Source organism: Equus asinus, chromosome 2 (genome assembly GCF_041296235.1).
Source record: "Equus asinus isolate D_3611 breed Donkey chromosome 2, EquAss-T2T_v2, whole genome shotgun sequence".
NCBI classification, from domain to species: Eukaryota; Metazoa; Chordata; class Mammalia; order Perissodactyla; family Equidae; genus Equus; species Equus asinus.
Window position 1 is genome coordinate 153,081,772 of NC_091791.1, and position 21,352 is coordinate 153,103,123.

At 38.2% G+C, this 21,352-nt stretch overlaps 1 protein-coding gene across 3 annotated transcripts in view; it reads left to right on the forward strand.

Moving 5' to 3' along the window:
* Window positions 1-414: 414 nt before the first annotated feature.
* TTBK2 (tau tubulin kinase 2) overlaps window positions 415-21,352 on the forward strand; it is a 137,522-nt gene continuing 116,584 nt past the window's right edge. The window contains exon 1 of one of the 3 annotated variants that reach the window (XM_070502898.1): window positions 415-813. The gene's annotated coding sequence lies outside the window, so the exon portion shown is untranslated. The remainder of the gene's footprint in view (window positions 814-21,352) is intronic. The other 2 variants (XM_070502901.1, XM_070502906.1) reach the window with 2 other exon arrangements.

Genomic DNA, 21,352 nt, shown 5'->3' on the forward strand with positions numbered 1-21,352 from the left:
CATTTCCGATTTTCTTCCGAAAAACCCAACCCTGGGGTCACAACCATGCCTCTTTAGCCAAGTTAACCGCTGAGCTAGAAAGACATCACTGCGCTCCAACCACTAGTCTCAGGAGCCCTGCTTCTCTGCTCCGTACCCGCGGGCAGTTGCGGCTGTGGCTGGAACTACATAGTCCAGAATTCCCGCGCGCATGCGCACTGCCATTGTGATGCTCCTTTCCTGGTTACTCGCCCTCTCAGGCAAACCTGAAGATAGCGGCAATTCTCCGGTGGGGGGCGGAGACGCTCTCTGCCTGACTTTCTGCCCCCTTCCTGATAGGCAATGGGACCAGCCAACCGACGTGGCGGGCTTGGGACGCGCCCTCCAATCAGGACCTGTGGCGGAGAGGTGGGCGTGCGCACTGGCAGGGCAGGTGGGCTAGGCTGTGCCGGGTTGCGAAGGGGGAGAATAACGTCGGGTCGGGTCAGCGGGCGCTGCAGTAGTCGCCGCAGCGGCGATGGGAGCGGTGGGGACGAGGCGGCGGCGGCGGCGGCAGGAGGAGGAGCAGGGGCTGGCACAAGCGCAGCGGCTGGGGGCGGCCAGCAGCAGCAGTAACAGCAGCAGCCGCCGCCGCCGCCAGTAAACGGGGACAGTACCCGAGGGGACTACCCAGCCGGCCGGCCCTCGAAGCCGCGCTCGGGTCCTGCCGCACTAGGCGGCGGGGGATGGGCAGGCGGCGGCGGTCCCGCCTGCTGAGGGTTGACCCTTGCTAGTCCCGGTCCTGAGCTGGACCCGAGCCCTCCGCCCGAAATCCCTGCGTCCGCCACGGCCCAGGTAGGACACACCCCCCCGAACTCCCAGGGCGCCGCTGGGGGAGCCCCGGGCCCCCCCCCGCCTCAGTCTGACCCCCTCCTCCGGCTGCACCCCTCGCGGAGCGACTGACCCTGGTGCGGAGGGGAGGGGGACGGGAGACTCGTTGGTCGCTGCCCACGCCCTGGGCTTGTGCCAGACCCAGTCACTTCACCTCGGAGACCGTCTGCTTCTCCCCGGTTTCTCCAAAGGCTTGTGCCCCGTTTCCCCAGTGGCTTTTGCTGTCTTCACTGAACTTGGAGGGTCATGAAGCTTCGTTCTGTTTCTGTCTCTGTGGGTGACCCACATATCACTTGTATTCACGCTGCTTCTGGTACCAGGACTGAGCACAGGATTCTCAGGATATGCCGAGCGCGTCTTTCCCACCCCGCCTCCCCGAATCTAATAGAAGGGGACATGGGACTATAGAATGTTTGCTGTGTAGTAACGTCACTGCAGGCCAAGACTTGCTGGTACTTACGGTGCGAAGTAATGACCTGAGGGGTTTGCTCGTCATTTGCTTTGACTAGGATGATGTTGACACCCTGGGATGCTGTGGGAGGGACAAAAGACACCACACGTATGTACTGTCAAATCAGAGAAGTAGATAATCCATTGGGATGCCAGGATACTTTATCTCACCGCGAAGTTAATTTTGTTTCAGTCGTGGCTGCATTAGAGGTAAAAATGACATTGAGTTGTACTTCGCTTTGAATTAAAGTTGGTAGGTGGCAGCAATCCCGGTATTAACTCTTCTCATCCCTAGTTTGAGAAATTGTTTTTCTTTGAACATGAGAGAGGGCAATTTTATTATAACGTGTGTATTATGTAAAGATGTTTTTGGTGTTCAATAGAAATTGAGTTTCTGTATGTATGTATGAAGAGCACATTATTATGAGTGGGCATCCCCCCCCCCCCCCCCCCCCACCGAGGATCCACTCAGTCTGTTTTGTTACAGTGTTTGGTTCTGAGCCATTAATAACAGTTGTATTCATTTCTACACACTGATTTGCCAGGATAGACCACAAAGATGTGTTGCTGTTTTCTTTTGGCTAAATGGAATAGAGTAATGTTTATTTGCGGGCAAGGGGAGATGGGAGATTGAATTTAAACTATTGAGGGAATTGAGTGCTATATATTTCTTTCTTCTTGTTTATGAAGAAGCATTATTGATGACAGATATTTCTTAATATGACTAATCTTAAAGAATTCATCTTAACTCTAAAAGTTTTTCAAATAACGAGTGCGTGGATTTAGATGGCATGTTGCGATCTATTCAAATTGAAGACATACCGAAATAAATCTTTAATTTAGAAGCTTATGTTTTTCTGTGTGGTACATTTTTATCAAGGCAGTAAAAAGGGTGTTTGAAGCGTGGTTTAAAAGGACAGTTGCTCTTACCATTTTCCGTTTATAATAGAATGTTGGGAAATGCTTTTTCCTCTTTCAGTGTTAGACACATAAAAGAAATTGAAGTCCTTAGCTTCATTCATTTAATTTGTAATATCAAGTTGAAACAAATTTGATCTTCAGTAGGGGGCTGACTAAGAATAATACTTGCTCATTATCTTGTACTATGGTTAATACATAATTTAGTCAGTTCTCTTTTGTACTATATATGACTTAGGATTTTTGTATCTTCTTTTGACTTTGTTGTAAATACTGGTTATTTTAATGCCTCAGGAAATCTTCGTGATAATAGGCTCATTTGCTTTAGCAAATTGAACTCAATTATACAGGGCTTCAAATACCTTTAAATGTAGTGTTAGAAGTGAAGTTTGTATAATTTAGATAACTTGTGAGAGTATTTTACGTTAGAAAATGCACTAAAATGTGACAATTAGTGATAGATTGTTGGTTTTTTAATGTAAACGAATATTACAGAGCTGAGTTTGCTTTGATCATGGAGTTTAAATTTAACTTTGGTGGGAAGCAGGCAGTTCTTTCTTAGTTTTATAACTTTAAGAAGTAATGGAGATGACAGCTTGTTTGCAACTCGTGAGAGACTTTGAGCTGGAACCACCCAACTAAGACACACTCAGATTCCTCATCCTTAGAAACTGTGAGATAATAAATGTTGCCTAAAAACAAAGTAATATATAACAAGGGAAAATGTTTAACGACCATTATTGAACTAGTGGGGGCTGACTTGATTAGCAAAATAGAATAGCCTTTGAGAATTAATAGTGAATATAGCTTACTTCCTTCCCCAATTAAAAAAAAAATCTCCTATAGAAAAATTATTTTATAGATATCTGACAGCCTTTAAAATTTGAATGCGTGTTACTCAAAATTACTGTAGTCATGTGTTCCTTTTTTTGCTGTTTTTGAGAAACACAGGATAGCTGGAGCTGTATCAGTTTGTTGGCTTAGTAATGTTGCAAGACATTTTCAATATCTATAGATTTTTGAAATTAAACATATTTCTACTGTTTTGTTTTCTTGTCGTCTTTTTTTGGTTATCTAGTATATTGTAAACAATAGTGATGGTTGTGGTAGATTTTTTTCCCCAGGCTTCTGTGGAAGCTTTTGTGTTGTAAATACTCAGTGCTTTCAGGTTAAATATTGTACTTCCGTATTTGATAAAAGCCTTTAAGTCTGTATGAAAAAGTTGAGTTTTTTAGAGCTAAATTTTGAGCATAAATACAACACATACTACCACTCAGAAGTTTCTGTCCTCCTTCGTATCTGGTGATCCTTGATTGAGGTTTAAAATACAGATTGAAATTATGTTATTTACATAATGTGAATGTCAGTTTTGCCAGAAAACTTCATCTTTTAAACAAGTGATTTTTAAGCAGACCTCTTGGTATATTTTCAATTATGTTATATGACTTTAATTTAAACGTAATTATTCTTCTCTTTGTGGTGGTGATTTTATATGTCCTTGACACTAAATTGAATATATATAGTACTTATGAACTCTTTTGAACTTCTGGATTTTTTCTATGAATTTTTTTTACCTTTGTAAATACAATCTGTGATGTTTTGGGATGTTGATAGCTGCTTTTTATTGTATTGGGGAATTTACTTTTACTTCAATTAGAGTAAAGCTTCCCAAGGTAAAAAATTGTGTTCTTTGAAGGGAATCCTGCGGTATTCTGGTGTCTTCTGAAGAATGGGAGGTAGTAGCTTCTTGGCTTCCTTTGGTAAGCTGTCAGGATTTAACCTAACTGTGTTTTAAGAATCAGTATTTTTTTTTCCAGAGAATTTGCTTCTTTATTGAAAATGAGAATCAGTATTTTTTAATGTTTGAATTAGAAAACTTATTTGCCATTGTATGTGTTTTTAGCAAAATGCTTTTATCATTATTTTTATACTTGTTCTTTTTCTTTTGGTAGTTTCAAGATAATTGCCATTTTAAAAAAAATGATTTTTCATTGTTTCCCTTATCTTGGTCTAGCCACATGATCATCTCAGTACTGTTATTAATATTTGTCTGATATTCTTTTCCACATATTGTGTATTATGGATTAAGTTTGGAAAGCCCTCTCTTTTTTTCCCCTTGATCCACTAAGTGCCTGAGTTTCTAAAATATCTCAAAAATGGTTTTATCAACATTTTTCATGACCAATAAGTCAGAGACAAGGGGAGGAAAATAGGAAAAAATGAATAAAGAGAAAAATGTGAGCCTTACCTCTCATGAAATTTCATTTGAAAACATTATCTAGAAGCCAAATCATATGGTAGATAGTAAACTAGATTAAGACTTCATTTCTGCCGGACTTGTCTACCACTTAGAAAATTCAACATGTCCAAAACAAAAGTCAGCCCTCTTTTAACTTCTTTATTTCTGCAAATGAAGATATTGCTATTTCATCAGTTATCCAAGCTCAAAAATCTCATTTATTTTATTATCTCTTTGGCTTCCTCTTTCCTCTGGTTCTCCCTGCACATAACCTTTCCTTTTTATTTCCGTTGCTACCATCTTAACTTAGCCTTTCTGAACCTCATTATTTTTCTTTAGAACTCAGGCAGTTGCCTCATCCATTCATTCATTAGGTATTTGTTAAGCATCTACCATGTTACTGTGCTAGAGATTAGAGATTTAGCAGTGAACAAGACAGAGGTGATCTCCCTTTTGCAGCTTACAGTACAGTGGGAGCAGACAGTTGTAGAATAAGGAATTACAAGTGTTCCAAGTATCATGGAGTGAAAACACAGACCGCCACATGAACATATTAACGGATAGACCTAACAGTCTGGGAGGTGGGTTCAGGGAAGTAGTCTTCTGTTTTATCAGCTGCAGTTTACTCTGCATACTCTACCAGATTCAAAGGTTAACGCATATGTTATAGCTATAAGTAGTTAAATAATAAAAAATAATAAATAAATAATTAAATAAATGTTTTTAAATTTAAAAAATTTAATAAAAATTAAATGTTCACACAACTCCTGAAATAGCTTTAGACAAATCCAGACAAATCCACAAAAAGTGCCAGAACACTTTAGAAACTTTTGTCCTAAAAAGTCCACTTCTCTCTCCCTGCAATATGAGTTTCTACTTTGGGTTCTCCCAGGCTTCAGTTGCTTGAGTACTGACAGAATTCCTGTGTTATGTTTCACACTCTCTGTTTAAGACTCAGAATTTAGGACTAGGCATTACCAGTAAGAGGGTATGTATGGTTACAAGAAAGATGTCTTCCAGGTGAGTAGTTAGAGTCTCTCTCTAGCTCTAGCCCAGCGGCTTATTGGTGAGTTATTAAATGTACAAGTAATTAGGATATAATTTGAATATCTTTGTAAACTTAAAATTATATAAATGCATTTGTAAATCAGAAAAAAATATCTCGTATTGTAAGCTGGCACCTAATTTTTGGTGTAGAAAATAAGGTTAGTATAGCCTATAAACTCTTAAATTAATAAATGCTTACTAAACGAATGAATCTAAAATGTTAATTGTGCATCAAGATGAAACGTAAATCTGTTCTCATCTCTACTATAACATATCATAGGATATTAGATTACTTCATCTCTCTTTGCTTCAGTTTTGCTATTTTTACAAAGGGAAATTAATATACTTAAAATCCAATTACAGTGAAGATCATTATAGAAAAGGTTTTGTATTGATTTTTTTTTCTTTGTCTTAGTGAGAGGATCATAGACATAATGCTTTGTTTGGTGGATCATACAAAATCTACATACAGTAGATTTTATCCAAGGACTGGTCTTGTTTAGTGTTTTCCTGACAATCTGGCCATGTAAGTTACGCTGTGCTTTCTGTATGGGAAGAATTGTTTATGTGCTGTTAGTATTGTAGCCAGGGAGAGGAGGCCTAGGTTGTTTACACTCTTATTCTGTTGTCAGTAATTGTAACCACACTGACTTGTGAAATCTCTCTTCACTTTTAATAGATATTTTACTTTTTTGAATATATTTATTGAGCCCGGAGAGATTCCATTCTGCTGGAAGTATAATTTACCTCCTGTGAAAGTTTAAAAGGAGCAGTCGAAGTGTGAGTGGTGACTAAATTTTCTTTTTTTTTGCTCTCAGCAAAGAGGTTATTCTCAAATCTTCATCTCTTTTTACTAACCCTTTAGAGAGGCCTTTGCTAAAACCTATGGGAAAAAAAAGACAAAAACAAAATCTCATGGGGTTTATCCTATTCTTGACCCTTATTTCTGTTGTTTGCATTAGTATCATTAGATGTCTTGAAAAACTTAGCTGCTGTGTAATCTTTGTAAACTTGTGCCTCCACCTCAGCTTATTTTTTTAAATTTTTAAAATTTTTTTAAAGATTGGGACCTGAGCTAACAGCTGTTGCCAGTCTTCTTCTTTTTTTTTTCTGCTTTTTCTCCCCAAATCCCCCCAGTACTTAGTTGTGTATCTTAGTTGTGGGTCCTTCTGGTTGTGGTATGTGGGATGCTGCTTCAGCATGGCCTGATGAGCGGTGCCATGTCTGCGCCCAGGATTCAAACCAGTGAAACCCTGGGCCGCCGAAGCGGAGTGTGGGAACTTAACCACTCAGCCACTGGGCCGGCCCCTCAGCTTGTTTTACTTTAAAACATAATTTAGATAATTTTCTATAATGTGAAAAATGTATTATTTTGACTTTTGAGATGTATGAGGTAGCCACTCTGCTTCCAACTATATTTTAATCTATTTTTGGAATGTAGATCAGGTGTTTTAAATACTCTTTACATAATAGATTATGATAACTTTGAAAGCATCTGATCTTTTACTTTAATAATAGGGGGTGTTTAGGGTATTTATAGTTTTCATCAAATTTGGAAAAATTTCAGACATTTTTCCTTCAGATTTTTTTTTTCCTGCATGGAATCTCTCTGGGCCTAATTAGTGTATCCAGAAATTAAAATATATACTAAAAGTAGAGAGAAACTTTATATAAGACCATATGGTTGCAATAACTGACAATAAAATGAAAGTGTAAGCAAACTCTTTGCTCTCTCCTTCTGGGACTCTAGTTATATGTATGGTTAGTCTTTTTAGTGTTAGCCCATAGGTCACTGATGCTCTCTTTGTCTGGTTTCTGTTTTTTCTCTGTTTGTTTCATTTTGGATAGTTTCTTTTTCTGTATCTTCAAGTTCACTAATCTTTTCTTCCACAAAAATTAATCTGGTGTTAATCTCATCCAGTGTGTTTATCTCATGTATATACTTTTCATATCTACAAGTTCAATTTTTTAAAATATCTTCCATTTATTTCTTCATGCTTATGCTTCTCTCTGTTTTCTTGAATATGTTGAATGTATTTATAATAGCTGTTTTAAAGTCCTTGTGTAGGGGCCGGCCCAGTGGCGCAGCGGTTAAGTGCATGTGTTCTGCTTCTCTGCGGCCTGGGGTTCGCGGGTTCACATCCCGGGTGTGGACATGGCGCTGCTTGGCACGCCATGCTGTGGTAGGCATCCCACATACAAAGCAGAGGAAGATGGGCATGGATGTGAGCTCAGGGCCAGGCTTCCTCAGCAAAAAGAGGAAGACTGGCAGTAGTTAGCTCAGGGCTAATCTTCCTCAAAAAATAAAAAAATAAAAAAAATAAAGTCCTTGTCTACCAATTCTGTCATCTGCCTCATTTCTAGTTCTGTTTTTATTGACTGATGTTTCTCCTTGTTTGCCCTGATAATTTCTGTTTGGGTGCCAGACATTGTGATTTTACATCGTTATGTGCTGGAGTTTTAAATTTTGTATTCCCTTAAGTATTTTTGGGGTTTGTTCTGGGATACAGTTATTTGAAAATAGTTTGATGCATTCAAGGCCCTGGATGTTTTCAGAGGTCTTTTTTACTCTATCTGGTGAGTATACAAACTATTCACAGTATTGTGTGAGCACTAAGGATTGTTCTGTCTGCCCCTTTCCAGTGCTTCTTTCCCTGGCCCTGATCTCTTCCTCTCACACATACACAGTTAAGGTCTCAGCAAAGATGTTGAGGGGATCCCTCTCTAAACACCCAGAGCTCGTTCTTTGTGCAGCTCTCTCTTCTCCAGTGTTCTTCTCTGCCCTGGCCTCCCCAAAACTCTGGATTTTGTCTCCTTAACTCAGTGAAACTGCTTGGCTTTGTTTGGATTCCCCCATTCCTGTGCTATGGCTTGGAAACTCTTCAGGTGGTGAGCTGGGGGCAGTCGTAAGGCTTGCTTCATTTATTTCCCTTCTCTCATGGATTCCTGTTCTGTGCTGCCTGTTGTCTAGTGTCTAAAATCCATTGTGGCATATATTTTGTCTGTTTTACTAGCTGTTTAAGGTGGGAAGGTAAATCTGGTCTTTATTACTCTATGGTGGCCAGGAGCTGAAGTGGTTTGGTGGGGAATATTTAAATCTCAAAGAGGAGTCATATTTCACAGTTATGCTGTCTTTAGAAATCTGTGTTTTATCTTTATACCCAAATATAGCTTCAAAAATATTTTCCTTGCCTTTGAGACATGCCATAAGCTCTTCTGATGATTAATTCTAGTACTGTTCCCATTGAGATTAAAATTGTGGGTAAAAATAATTTTCTTATTTTTCTGTTGAAGAGCAGAATCTTACATAAACTATATATGACATTTATAAAACCATGCTGTTATCTGTTTGGTGAATTATCTAGCCTCCTCCCTAAATGTAGGAGAATTTTATTACTTCAGCCTAGATTATATTAGTCTTAACTGGGTTTCCTTTCCTCCTGTGTTATGTCCTCTCTTGCTCTCAAGTCCTTCAGTGGCTCCCTTTGTCTACTGAAGTAGAATGAGGACCATCCTCTTCCTAGCCTGATATTTGCAGTCTGAACTCAGTTAACCTTTCAAGCCTTTGTATTCTTTCTCCACAATCAGAACTCTTTTCTGTTTAGAGTAATCTATGCGTTCATTTTCCCATGCACTTGTATGTTGTGCTCATTTCCTCTTCTTTACCATTGCTTACCTCCTCAGTCAGTTAGCTTTTGCCTTGAAACAAACCACCTCGAAGCTCAGAGGCTAAAACAATAATCAAGTATTAGTTAACCATTCTGTGGCTTGGCACTTTGGACTCAGCTGAATGGTTCTTCCTTTGGTCTTGTCTGGGCTCACTTATGTGTGGCAATCAGCTAGGTTGGGATTTTTCACAGTCTGGGTTCCAGAACCAGTGAAAGAGGACAAGTCTAGTGCATAAGTGCTTTTCAAGCTTCTGGGTTCATGTTTGCTAATGTCCCATTGGTCCAAGTAAGTCACAGAGCCAACTTCAGTTTCTAGGATGGAGAAAGAAACTCTTGATGGAAGATGTAGCAAGGTCACGTTATAAAGGGATGTGTATACAGGAATGGGAGGAATTTGTGCCTATTTTGCAATCTACCAAAGTGCTATATATCCTATCTACCTCCTCCAAGAAACTTTGTATGATTATCCTAGCCCATGTCAACTTCCCTCAGTACTGATTTGTCATATGCACCTGGCCCTTACAGTTTGATGTTGATTAACTTTTTATATTTTTTACCTTTTAAATCCAGAGAATTAGTATCAATTTCTGTTTTTGTATTTTGTGTTCTATTTCAAAGAATAATTTGGAAATAATTGCTTAACTTTTTTTCTTCCCTAGTTTGTAAACTCCTTGAAGGTAAAACTGTGCATTATGTTTCTTTCTGCTCTTCTATGAATTCATAACAGTTTATTAAATGACTGTTGAATTTTCAAATCAACTTCCACTTATTTGCTTTAGGAGTCCTTAATTTGAGCTGTGTAGGACGTGAAAGACATTTCATTTATTCTTCCATTGATTAAACATTTATTGAAAGAGTGTTCTATGGTCAGTATTATGGTAGATACTAAGAATACAAAGATGAATAGAGTTCTCCTCTTGACCTCAAGAAATGTATAGTCTGTTAGGAAGACATTGTAAACTGTGTATCTGCTTCTAATCTTATATCATTACTCTGAACCTGGATTTCTGCTCCATGCTCAACTCACAGGTTAACTGGCTTTTCACCATTCCATAGATGAGGCAGTCTCCTGCTATCTGTCACACTACTGAATGGCTGTTCCCTAATCTATTCTGTGTCTGGCTTTCCCTGCCTCTGGTTTATATGACTATTTTCTGTTTCTGTTCTTTTTATAAGAGATATTAGTCATAGAGTACATAATACATATATATGTAATTTAAAGAATAATTATAAATTCAAGTGTTCAAGAAATAGAACATTGCCAGCATCTTCCTCATCTCCTTCCTCTTCTTTACCCCAAAGGAATGCATTCTTGTGATTTTTGTGAAAAATCGTGTCCTTTGTTTTCTTGGTAAACTTACTACCTGTGTTTGCATCCCTATGTAACATAGTTTAGTTTTGCTTATTTTGAACTTATGTAAAAGGGCTTATATCGTATGTATACTTTTGTCTTGCTTGATTTTTTTTTTTTAAGTGAGGAAGATTGCCCCTGAGCTAACAGCTGGTGCCAATCTTCCTCTTTTTGCTTGAGGAAGATTGTCCCTGAGCTAACATCTATGCCGGTCTTCCTCTATTTTATATATGGGACTCCACCACAGCATGGCTTGATGAGTGGTGCATAGGTCTGTGCCCGGGATCTGAACTGGCAAACCCTGGGCTGCCGAAGTGGAGTGCATGAACTTAATCATTACACCACCAGGCCGGCCCTTGCTTGATTTATTTCAAATGTCGTTTGTGAGATTCATTCATGTAGTTCAGTATAGCAGTAGTTTCTTCATTTTCATTTTAGTGTAGTTTTTGTGGTAGGTAGAATAATGGTCCTCCAAAGATGTTCACATTCGAATCCCTGAAACCTGTGACTATATTAGCTTATACGGCAAGAGAGACTTTGCAGATGTAATGAAGTTAAGGCACTGGAGATGGGAAGATTATCCTTGATTATCCAGGGTGGGTTCAGTGTAATCACAGAGGGCCTTATGATTACAGGCATATCTATTTTGTCAAGAGAAATAAGGAGATGATGATGATGGAAGCAGAGATCAGAGAGAGATTTGAAGATGCTACACTACTAGTTTTGAAGATGGAATATGGGGCCATGAGCCAAAGAATACAAGCGGCTTCTAGAAGCTGGAAAAGGCAAGGAAAGGATTCTCCTCTAGAGCCTCCAGAAGGAGCATAGCCTTGCTGACACCTTGATTTTAGCCCCAGAGGAAGCCTGAGCTTCTGATCTGCAAAACTGTAAGATTATAAATTTGTGTTGTTTATTTGGGGTCACTAAATTTGAGGTTACATCAGAAGTAGGAAACTAATGCATTTTTTTACTGTGTGAATATACTACAGTTTACCCATTCTTTTCCTGGACGTTTGGCTTGTTTCCAGTTTTTGACATTTATGGACAGTGTGACTATGAGCATTCTTGTGTATGTTTCCCGGTGCATGTGAGAGAAGAGTGTTTTAGGATATATACCTAGGAAAAGAGTTGCCTGTCACAGGGTGCTCATATTTTCAACTTTCCTTTAAAATACAGACCTATTTTTTAAAGTATATTCCTACAAGTAGTGTATGAGAGTTTTTGATTTTCTATTTTTAAGTAATTTCTTCTTTGGTATTCACTATGATACTGCTAACTTCCTTTATGTAGGTGGGTACTCAAAATTTGCTTCAAGTCAAAACACATTTGGGAACTAATTTATACTTTTTCCAGTCTAGAAATAGTAGGTGGCATTGGTTTATTTTTATTCCCTTTTTGATCAACTAATTTTTCTGTTAACTTTAAAAACAAAATTATAACAATGTGAATGCTGTAATTTAATTTGTAATCATAGTTGTAGAGTAATAATTTTCTCTTGCTGACAAGAACGTTTTTATATGAATTTGTTAAGTAGTCGTTGTATAATAGGTTTGAATTCTCAGCCTCCATGAGAACATGATAATTTCCTTTCGTCAACATTCAAGCAATACAGATACTGTTTTGGACAGTAGTATGTCTGTGAATGTGACTATTTCTCCTTCTGTTGGTTAAGAAGCATGCAAAGTGATGTACTAAGTAATGACTACCATTTATGGAGCACAGTCAGTGCGCCAGGCACTGTGATAAATAAACACTTACATGTATCATATGATCATTTTAAATCTTAGATAGCCACTGTTGTTATCCCTTTTTTATGGATAAGAAAATTGAGGCACAGGGAAGTTAAGTAGTGGGCCCTAGTTTATACAGCCAGGATTTGAATCCAGGTAGTCTGGTCTTAATCTATTTTATGAGGAGTTCTTGGAGTTAGAAGACAATCAACACACAGCAGTGTTATGTTAATTTTTAAGGTAGTACTCCTATAGGGCGTTCTCTTCATTAAGTGTGGTTTGGTCTAGTTTATGTTTTTGCAATTCTTTTTTTTTTTATTTGAGTTCACAGTTTACTTCATTGCGAAATTTCAGTAGTACATTATTTCATTATTTCTTGACTGTCACCACATAAGTGCTCCCCTTCATTCCTTTCCCACCCCTGCTCCCCTTCCCCTGGTAACCACTTTGTCTTTCTCCATCTGGCTTATTTCGCTTAGCGTAATTCCCTCCAGGTCCATCCATGTTGTTGCAAATGGGATGATTTTGTCTTTTTTCTGGCTGACTAGTATTCCATTGTATGTATATACCACATCTTCTTTATCTATTCATCAGTTGATAGGCATTTGGATTGTTTCCACGTCTTGGCTGTTGTGAATAGTGCTGCAACGGACATAGGGGTACCTATGTTTCTTTGGATTGTTGATTTCAAGTTGTTTGGGTAGATACCCAGTAGTGGGATGGCTGGGTCATATGGTAGTTCTATTTTTAGTTTTTTGAGGAATTTCCATACTGTTTTCCATAGTGGCTGCACCAGTTTGCATTCCCACCAGCAGTGTATGAGGGTTCCTTGTCTCCATACCCTCTTCAACATTTGTTATTTTCAGTCTTAGTGATTATAGCCATTTTAACAGGTGTAAGGTCGTATCCTAGTGTAGTTTTGATTTGCATTTTTCTGATGGTTAGTGATGTTGAACATCTTTTCATGTGTTTGTTGGCCATCTGTATATCTTCTTTGGAAAAATGTCTGTTCATATCCTCTGCCCGTTTTTTGATTGGGCTGTTTGTTTTTCTGTTGTTCAGTTGTGTGAGTTCCTTATATATTATGGAGATTAACCCCTTATCAGATATATGATTTGCAAATATTTTCTCCCAATTGGTGGGTTGTCTTTTTGTTTTGATGCTAGTTTCTTTTGCCTTGCAGAAGCTCTTTGATGAAGTCCCACTTGTTTATTTTTTCTTTTGTTTCCTTGTCTGAGAAGACATGGTATTTGAAAAGACCCTTTTAAGTTTGATGTCAAAGAGTATACTACCTATATTATCTTCCAGGAGTTTTATGGTTTCAGGACTTGCTTCAAGTTTTTGATCCATTTTGAGTTTATTTTTGTGTATGGCATGAGATAATGGTCTACTTTCATTCTTTTGCATGTGGCTCTCCAGTTTTCCCTGAACCATTTATTGAAGAAACTATCTTTTCTCCATTGTATGTTCTTGGCACCTTTGTTGAAGATTAGCTGTCTGTAGATGTGCAGTTTTATTTCTGGGCTTTCAGTTCTGTCCCATTGATCTGTCTGTCTGTTTTTGTACCAGTGCCCTGCTGTTTCGATTACTATTGCTTGGTAGTACATTTTGAAGTCAGGGATTGTGATGCCTCCAGCTTTGTTCTTTTTTCTCAGTATTGCTTTAACAATTCTGTTTTTGGAATTCTTATGTAATTTTCTATCCGTTTGCTTTTGTGCCTCTTATCATTCTTATTTTCCTTCTCCCTTTATTTCTCATTTTTCCTCTCATCTTTCTTTTATATTTGTATATGTGAATCTGTATGACTTTTAAATTACATACAGTTTGATGTCTCATTTTTAGCTAGTTGAGTAACTTCGCCAAATATTTATTGATTAACTACAAAGTTCATAATTTTTTATTATGGCAGAGGATATAATGATTATGATATGGTCTTCATCTTCAAGAAGTTTGTAATCTAGGGGATTGCCAATGTTTACTTATTAAGTTGTTGGCTATTTTCTCCTCAATCTTTTTCAGTTGGGCAAATGTTTCAAATGGTTTTTCACCACATGTTATTTTACAAATTGAATCTCCATTTGGTATGTTCTGTCCATATTTTGATCATCTTTGAGCCTGTTTTGGCAACAACTCCAGATTTAGCATCATTGTCCAAATTCATTAGCATTCTATTTACTCCCTATTTTAGGTCATTGAGGATATTTTCAAGGAGGGATTTATTTAGTTTCTTTCTTCCAGTATCTAGTTTTCTTGCACTAAGATTGATTACTTTAAAGTTATTAGTGTTATTGAAAAAATGAATCCTAAACACAGTATTTGACAGCACTGGTACTGCAGCCAAATTACATTAATTTTTTCAGCTATAGTCCATGATATAGAATCAAAAAGAACCTGTGGTTCATGAACACCTTTGAGAAACTCTTGCCCCATACCAAAGAAGCCTGGTGTATTAGTTTTCTATTGCTGCATAACAAATTACCTAAAACTTACTGTTTTATTTATTTTTTTTGAGGAAGATTAGCCCTGAGCTAACATCTGCCACCATTCTTCCTCTTTTTGCTAAGGAAGACCAGCCCTGAGCTAACATCCATGCCTATCTTCCTCTACTTTTTTTTTTTTTTTAATGTGTGGGATGCCTACCACAGCATGGCTTGCCAAGCAGTGCCCTGTCCGCACCCGGGATCCGAACCGGCAAACCCCAGGCCTCCAAAGTGGAAAGTGCACACTTAACTGCTGCACCACCGGGCCAGCCCCTAAAACTTAGTGTTTTAAAACAATAACATTTATTCTTTCACAGTGTCTGTGGGTCAGGATTTTGGGTGTGACTCAGCTGGGTACTCTGTTTCAGGGTCAGTCACGGGCTGCAATCGAAGTAGGCTGTAGTCATCACAAGGCTCAACTAGGAAAGGATCTATTTCCAAGGTCATTCCAATGGTTGTTGGCATGATTCCGTTTCTTGTGGATGGTTTGACTGAGGGCCTCAGTTCCCTACTAGCTGTTGGTACCTATTATAAGTGGAATCATATAATACTGCTAGCAGAGGCTGCCCTTAGTTCTTTGCCATGTGGGCCTTTCCTTGGGGCAACATGGCAGCTTGCTTCATCAGAGCAAGCAAGTGAGAAGAGCTAGACAGAGAATGGGAGCAAGATAGATGTCACGGTCTCTAATAATATCTGGAAAGTGACATCCTATCACTTTTTCTGTATTCTTTTCGTTAGAAGCAAGTCATTACATCCAGCCACACTAAAGGGGAGAAGATCAGTAGCAGGAGTTGGGGATCATTAGGGGCCATTTTAGAAGCAGCCTGGTAGCCGTTGCTAGCTTATAGGATTCTAGGCTTTTCCGCAAGGGTGCAATTCCTAATTGGAACAGGTGTATTCTTAGATTTATTTCAGTGTTCTGAAGGATCTACCCAGGGTACCACTTTGTTTTATGATCTTTCCACTGGTAATTTAGAGTGAGATAGTGAAAATTATTTGACTTTTGTAGTTACATCTGAGCGATACCTAGAACTCTTACTTAAAATTTAAATTTTTTTTGTATTGTGGTAAAATATTTATAAGATTTAGCATTTTAACCATTTTTAAGTGTACAATTCAGTGGCCTTAAGTGCATTAACATTGTTGTGCAACCATCACCGCCATCCAGCTCCAGAACTTTTTCGTCTTCCCAAAATGAAACTCTATACCCATTAAACACTGAATCCCCATCGCCCCCTTCTCACAGCTGTTGGCAACCACCAGACAGAAGCTAGGAGGAATCTAGGAGGGGAGCTTGCTTTTATAGAGAAAAAGGAGGCGTAGGGAGGGGCTGTTCTAAATGAAAGTCCTTTGGGAGAAAGTAACAGTACAGGGCAGCAATGGTTTCTCATTGGCTAAGCTGTGATATTTCTCATTTGGGGCTGTTGCTGGGTGGGGAGAGAAATCTTCCTTCAGTAGTAAAGTAGTTGTACTTCCTGTGGAAGATATAAGAGTGTGTCTCTGGAGTAATTGTATGAAATGGCATGAGAGCTCCCCCTGCAGGCCCTCCTGACTCCAGTTTAGTTGAGGTTTCTCTTACTTGTTTCACATCCTCTACATCTCAAACTAACGTGCTTGTATTATTGCTGATTAATTTTTAAATATTAGTCATTGTCTGTTGGCTTTCCACTATCTGAGATGAGGATTTAGCTTTTTCACTACCTCATTCCTACTACAGTTGGTTTCTTACCAATCTTAAAATTTATTAAAGAGTCTAAAAAGTTATTTTGATTTTTTAGCATTGATTTATATCTAATGATATTTGCTATATTAAAATTAAAACAGGTATTTTAAATTTATTTTAAAATAATAAAATTCTATGGAGAATATTGATATTTTTAATTTTTAGCCACCCACTTGTGTTTAGGTTGCAAGTTTTGACTAGCCTTTCGTGTCTTTTGGTTTAAATATTAGTTCAGTTTTCAAAACCTTTGAAATGATACTCAGATCTGTTTCAGGTATGTACGACTGAGTGGTCAGTCTGGGACCTGGACAGTGGATCTAAGCCTTAGTTCCGTTCTCAAAGTTAGTGATATGCTGTTTAATGTCAGGTCTTTTAGGGATGCTAAGATTGATCAGGAGTCTAAGTATTACCAGTCTCATCCATTCATTAAGTTCTAACTCAAACAACCTTTCACCTAAGAGTTTTGGCAGCCATTGATAATCATTGCCTAGATTATTTCATTAGATATTGCAAAATGGTGAATTTTTAATTCTGTAGTCATCAACTATTCGGTTTCTGTGAAATACAGTTACTACTACAGGAAAGGCAGGATAAATGCTTGATTTGTTTTCCTTTTATTTATATTCAGAGTAATGAATTAGTGCCCTAGCCAATTGTTCGTAATGTCTAACAAGTTGTTTTGAGTATCATTATGAACTCATGGGTTATTAATGTATTTCATATGTTCCAATGGGTTACAATCATTATTCTTTTGGATGTCAAATTTTCTTCCCTTAAACCAGTATGAGCCCCTTCCACTTGGCTCCTGTGCCCTTTGGAGTTGACTCCATTATCTTGGACAAAGTTGGATTTACTGTGAACATAATGAAGCTTAAAACTTCAGGGTTCTTCATTTGCATAGGCTTCTTTCAAGGCTTTGGGACCAAGGCTTTAGTAATTCGTCATATAGATATTGTAAAATTTGCAAAAGTAAGATTTTTAAGAGGAGGGTGCCCCACTTGTAAACTCAGGCCCCACAAAACCTGCATCTTTCCCTAGTCTTTGGTATATTCCCTGCTTTGAAGCGCAGCAGGATTCTAGGCTCATCTTTTATATTTCCTGTCTCAGTTTTAGAGGTAGTTATTTTTCCAAGGAGCTTTTGTTCTTTTTTGAGGGAAATGGTGTTTGGAACCCTCAGTCTGCATGCTAGGGATGTTAATGCTACTGGGCTGCATTGCTTCGAGGACTTCTCAATGGTTAGAGTTGTGAAACACATATTTAAATAAAGATCATGACATTTTTTCATGTTTTCTTCAATTAAGATTTCAGGATTTTAAGTTGACTTTGACTTTTGTATTTATATCTCTTTATGCTGAAAATGTTGATTCCTAGTGACTTAAAATATATCATCACTTATTTGCTGTGTCCTGCAATATACCAATAATAGTTTTAAAATAACAGAACTGATACTACTTCTAACCATAAAACTATTAAGTGCAGTTTTAAGATTCCTTTGTGGTTTTTTTATTCCTTAAGATGTATCCCACTAGGGATGTACAATCAAAATACTGTATTTTAAGGCCATGTGAATTATTTTTCTGTAGGATTATGCCACAGACTTGGTATGCAGTGGGTTATAGGTTTCAGTTTGTTTTAAATTTTTAGAAATTGGTCACCCTACATTTTTAGAGTTTTTCTTTTTTTTTTTTTTAAGATTGGCACCTGAGCTAACATCTGTTGCCAATCTTCTTTTTTTTCTCTTTCTTCTTCTTCTTCTTCTCCCCAAAGCCCCCAGTACGTAGTTGTATATTCTAGTTGTAGGTCCTTCTGGTTGTGCTGTGTGGGACACCACCTCAGCGTGGCCTGATGAGCGATGCCATGTCCGTGCTCAGGATCCAAACTGGTGAATCCCTGGGCTCCCGAAGCAGAGCACGTGAACTTAACCACTCGGCCATGGGGCTAGCCCCCTTTATTTTCTTTTTTTGATTTAATTTTTTCTTTTAATTGTATTGAAGGAAGAGGCTACCGCTCAATATCTGAACAAAGTGCTAAATTTCTTGCTCTCTGTGCAAGGGAGAGCTGTGAAACTTAGAGATCAGGGATTGGTGAAGGGGGAATGTTTAGGAAGAGGTTGAACTTATGCTATGCAGATGTGGTTACGAAGTGTGGCTCTTACTGACTGGTTGACTTTCTGAAGTGTGGTCGCTCATGGGAAGCTATCATTGATAGAGTGGAATGAGCTTAAAGCCAGTTCTGATGATTACTTATTGCTGTGGTCCTTTCTTGAATTCGGAATTTAAGAGTTTTTTTTCTCATATGTAAAACAAGGTCAAAACTCTATCACAAGATACATTCATAGAAGTCTGACTTCCATCATTATCCCCTCCATCCTATTTTCTCCTTTCTTTTAAACAAAGATTGGCAAAAAACAGTCTCCAGGCCAAACTTGGCCACCCACCTCTTTTTGTAAATAAAACTTTGTTGGAACACAGCCGTACTTATTTGTAGACATATCGTATATGGCTTCTTTTGTGCTACAGTGGCAGAGCTGAGTAGCTGTGACAGAGATTATATGGCTTGCAAAGACTGAGATATTTACTATCTGGCCCTTTACGGTAAAAATTTACTGACTTGTGCTATAGAGAATCGTTTTCATCACTTTTGGCTTATCTTTCCTTTTTTTAAAAAATAAAAGCAAGTACATTAATATACTTAACATTTACCTTCCTTTTACACAAAAGGTAGTGTACTGTAAACACTTTACTGCATCTTGCTTTTTTTCATTTAACAATATATCCTGAAAATCACTCTGTATCAATATATCTTCTTCCTGGACTAGTACTCTCTTATATAGCTGAGCCATTTTTGTATTCAACCAATCCCCTATTGATGGACTGTTAGTTTTTTTGTAGTCTTTTGTGGTTATAAATCATTTCACATATTTTCGCCATTGTACCCTTGGGATAGATTTCTTGAAGTGGAATTGCTGGATTAGAGTTTAAATATATGTTATATTATTATGCTGAATATTATCAGATTCCCCTCCATGGCACCCAGACCCATACCTTTTTTCTTTTTTTTACTGTGGTAAAGAACACATAACATAAAATTTACTATCTTAATCATTTTTTTTTTTTTTTAAAGATTGTTACCTGAGGGGCTGGCCCCATGGCCGAGTGGTGAAGTTCGCACGCTCCGCTGCAGGCAGCCCAGTGTTTCGTTGGTTCGAATCCTGGGCGCGGACATGGCACTGCTCATTAAACCACGCTGAGGCAGCGTCCCCCATGCCGCAACTAGAAGGACCCACAACAAAGAATATACAACTGTGTACCGGGGGGCTTTGAGGAGAAAAAGGAAAAAAATAAAAAAAATCTTAAAAAAAAAAAAAAAGATTGGCACCTGAACTAACAACTGTTGCCAGTCTTCTTTTTTCCCTGCTCTTTCTCTCCATATCCCCCCAGTATGTAGTTGCATATTTTAGTTGTGGGTCCTTCTAGTTGTGGCATGTGGGATGCCGCCTCAGCATGGCCTGATGAGCGGGTGCTGTCACCGCACCCAGGATCCAAACCTGCAAAACCCTGGGCTGCCAAAGCAGAGTGTGCGCATGAACTTAACTACTCAGCCATAGGGCCAGCCCCTTAATCATTTTTAAGTGTATGGTAGTGTTAAGTATATTCACATTGTTCTGAAACAGATTTCCAGAACTTTTTCATCTTGCAGATTTGAAGCTCCATACCCGTTAAATAACAACTCCCCTTTTCCTCCTCCCCTCCTGCTTCTAGTAACCACCATTCTACTTTCTGTTTACATGATTTTGACTACTCTAGATATCTCATATAACTGGAATCATAAGAGTATTTGTCCTTTTGCGACTGGGTTATTTCATGCAGCATAATGTTCTCAAAATTCATCTATGTTGTAGCATGGGATAGGATTTCCTCCTTTTTTAAGGCTGAATAATATTCCATTGTATATATACCACATTTTCTTTATCCATTCATCTGTTGGTGGACATTTAGGCTACTTTCACCTTTTGGCTCTTGTGAATAATGCTAGTGTGAACTAGAGTGTACAAATATCTGTTTGAGTCCTTTCAGGGTTTTTTGGGTATATACCCAGAAATGGAATTGCTGAATATTATGGGAATTATGTGTTTAATTTTTTGAGGAACCACCATACTGTTTTCCATAGTGGCTTCAGCATTTTGTGTTCTCAGTAACAGTATACAACAGTTCCAATTTCTCCATATCCTCACCAACACCTGTTATTTTCTGTTTTCTTTCTTTTTGATAGTAGCCATTCTAATGGGTATGAGGTAATTTCTCATATGGTTTTGATTTTCATTTCTCTAATGATTGGAGATGTTGAGCATCTTTTCGTATGCTTGTTGGCTATTTGTATGTCTTCTTTGGAGAAATAGGTCCTTTGCCCATTTTTTGATTGAGTTACTAGACTTTTTTATGGTTGAAGTGTTCTTTATATATTCCGAGTATTAACCCCTTATCAGATATATAGTTTTCAGTTTTCTCCTATTCCATAGGTTGTCTTTTGACATAAATTAAAAAAATTTTTTTTAATTGAGTTATTGATAGGTTACAATCTTGTGAAAGTTCAGTTGTACATTAATGTTTGTTAGTCATGTTGTAGGTGCACCATTTCACCCTTTGTGCCCACCCCCCACCCCACCTTTCCCCTGGTATCCACTAAACTGTTCTTAGTCCGTAATTTTAAATTCCTCATATGAGTGGAGTCATACACAGATTGTCCTTCTCTCGCTGGCTTATTTCACTTAACATAATTCTCTCAAGGTCCATCCATGTTATTGCAAATGGAATGATTTTGTTCTGTTTTGCAGCTGAGTAGTATTCCATTGTATATATGTACCACATCTTTATCCATTCGTCTGTTGCTGGACACT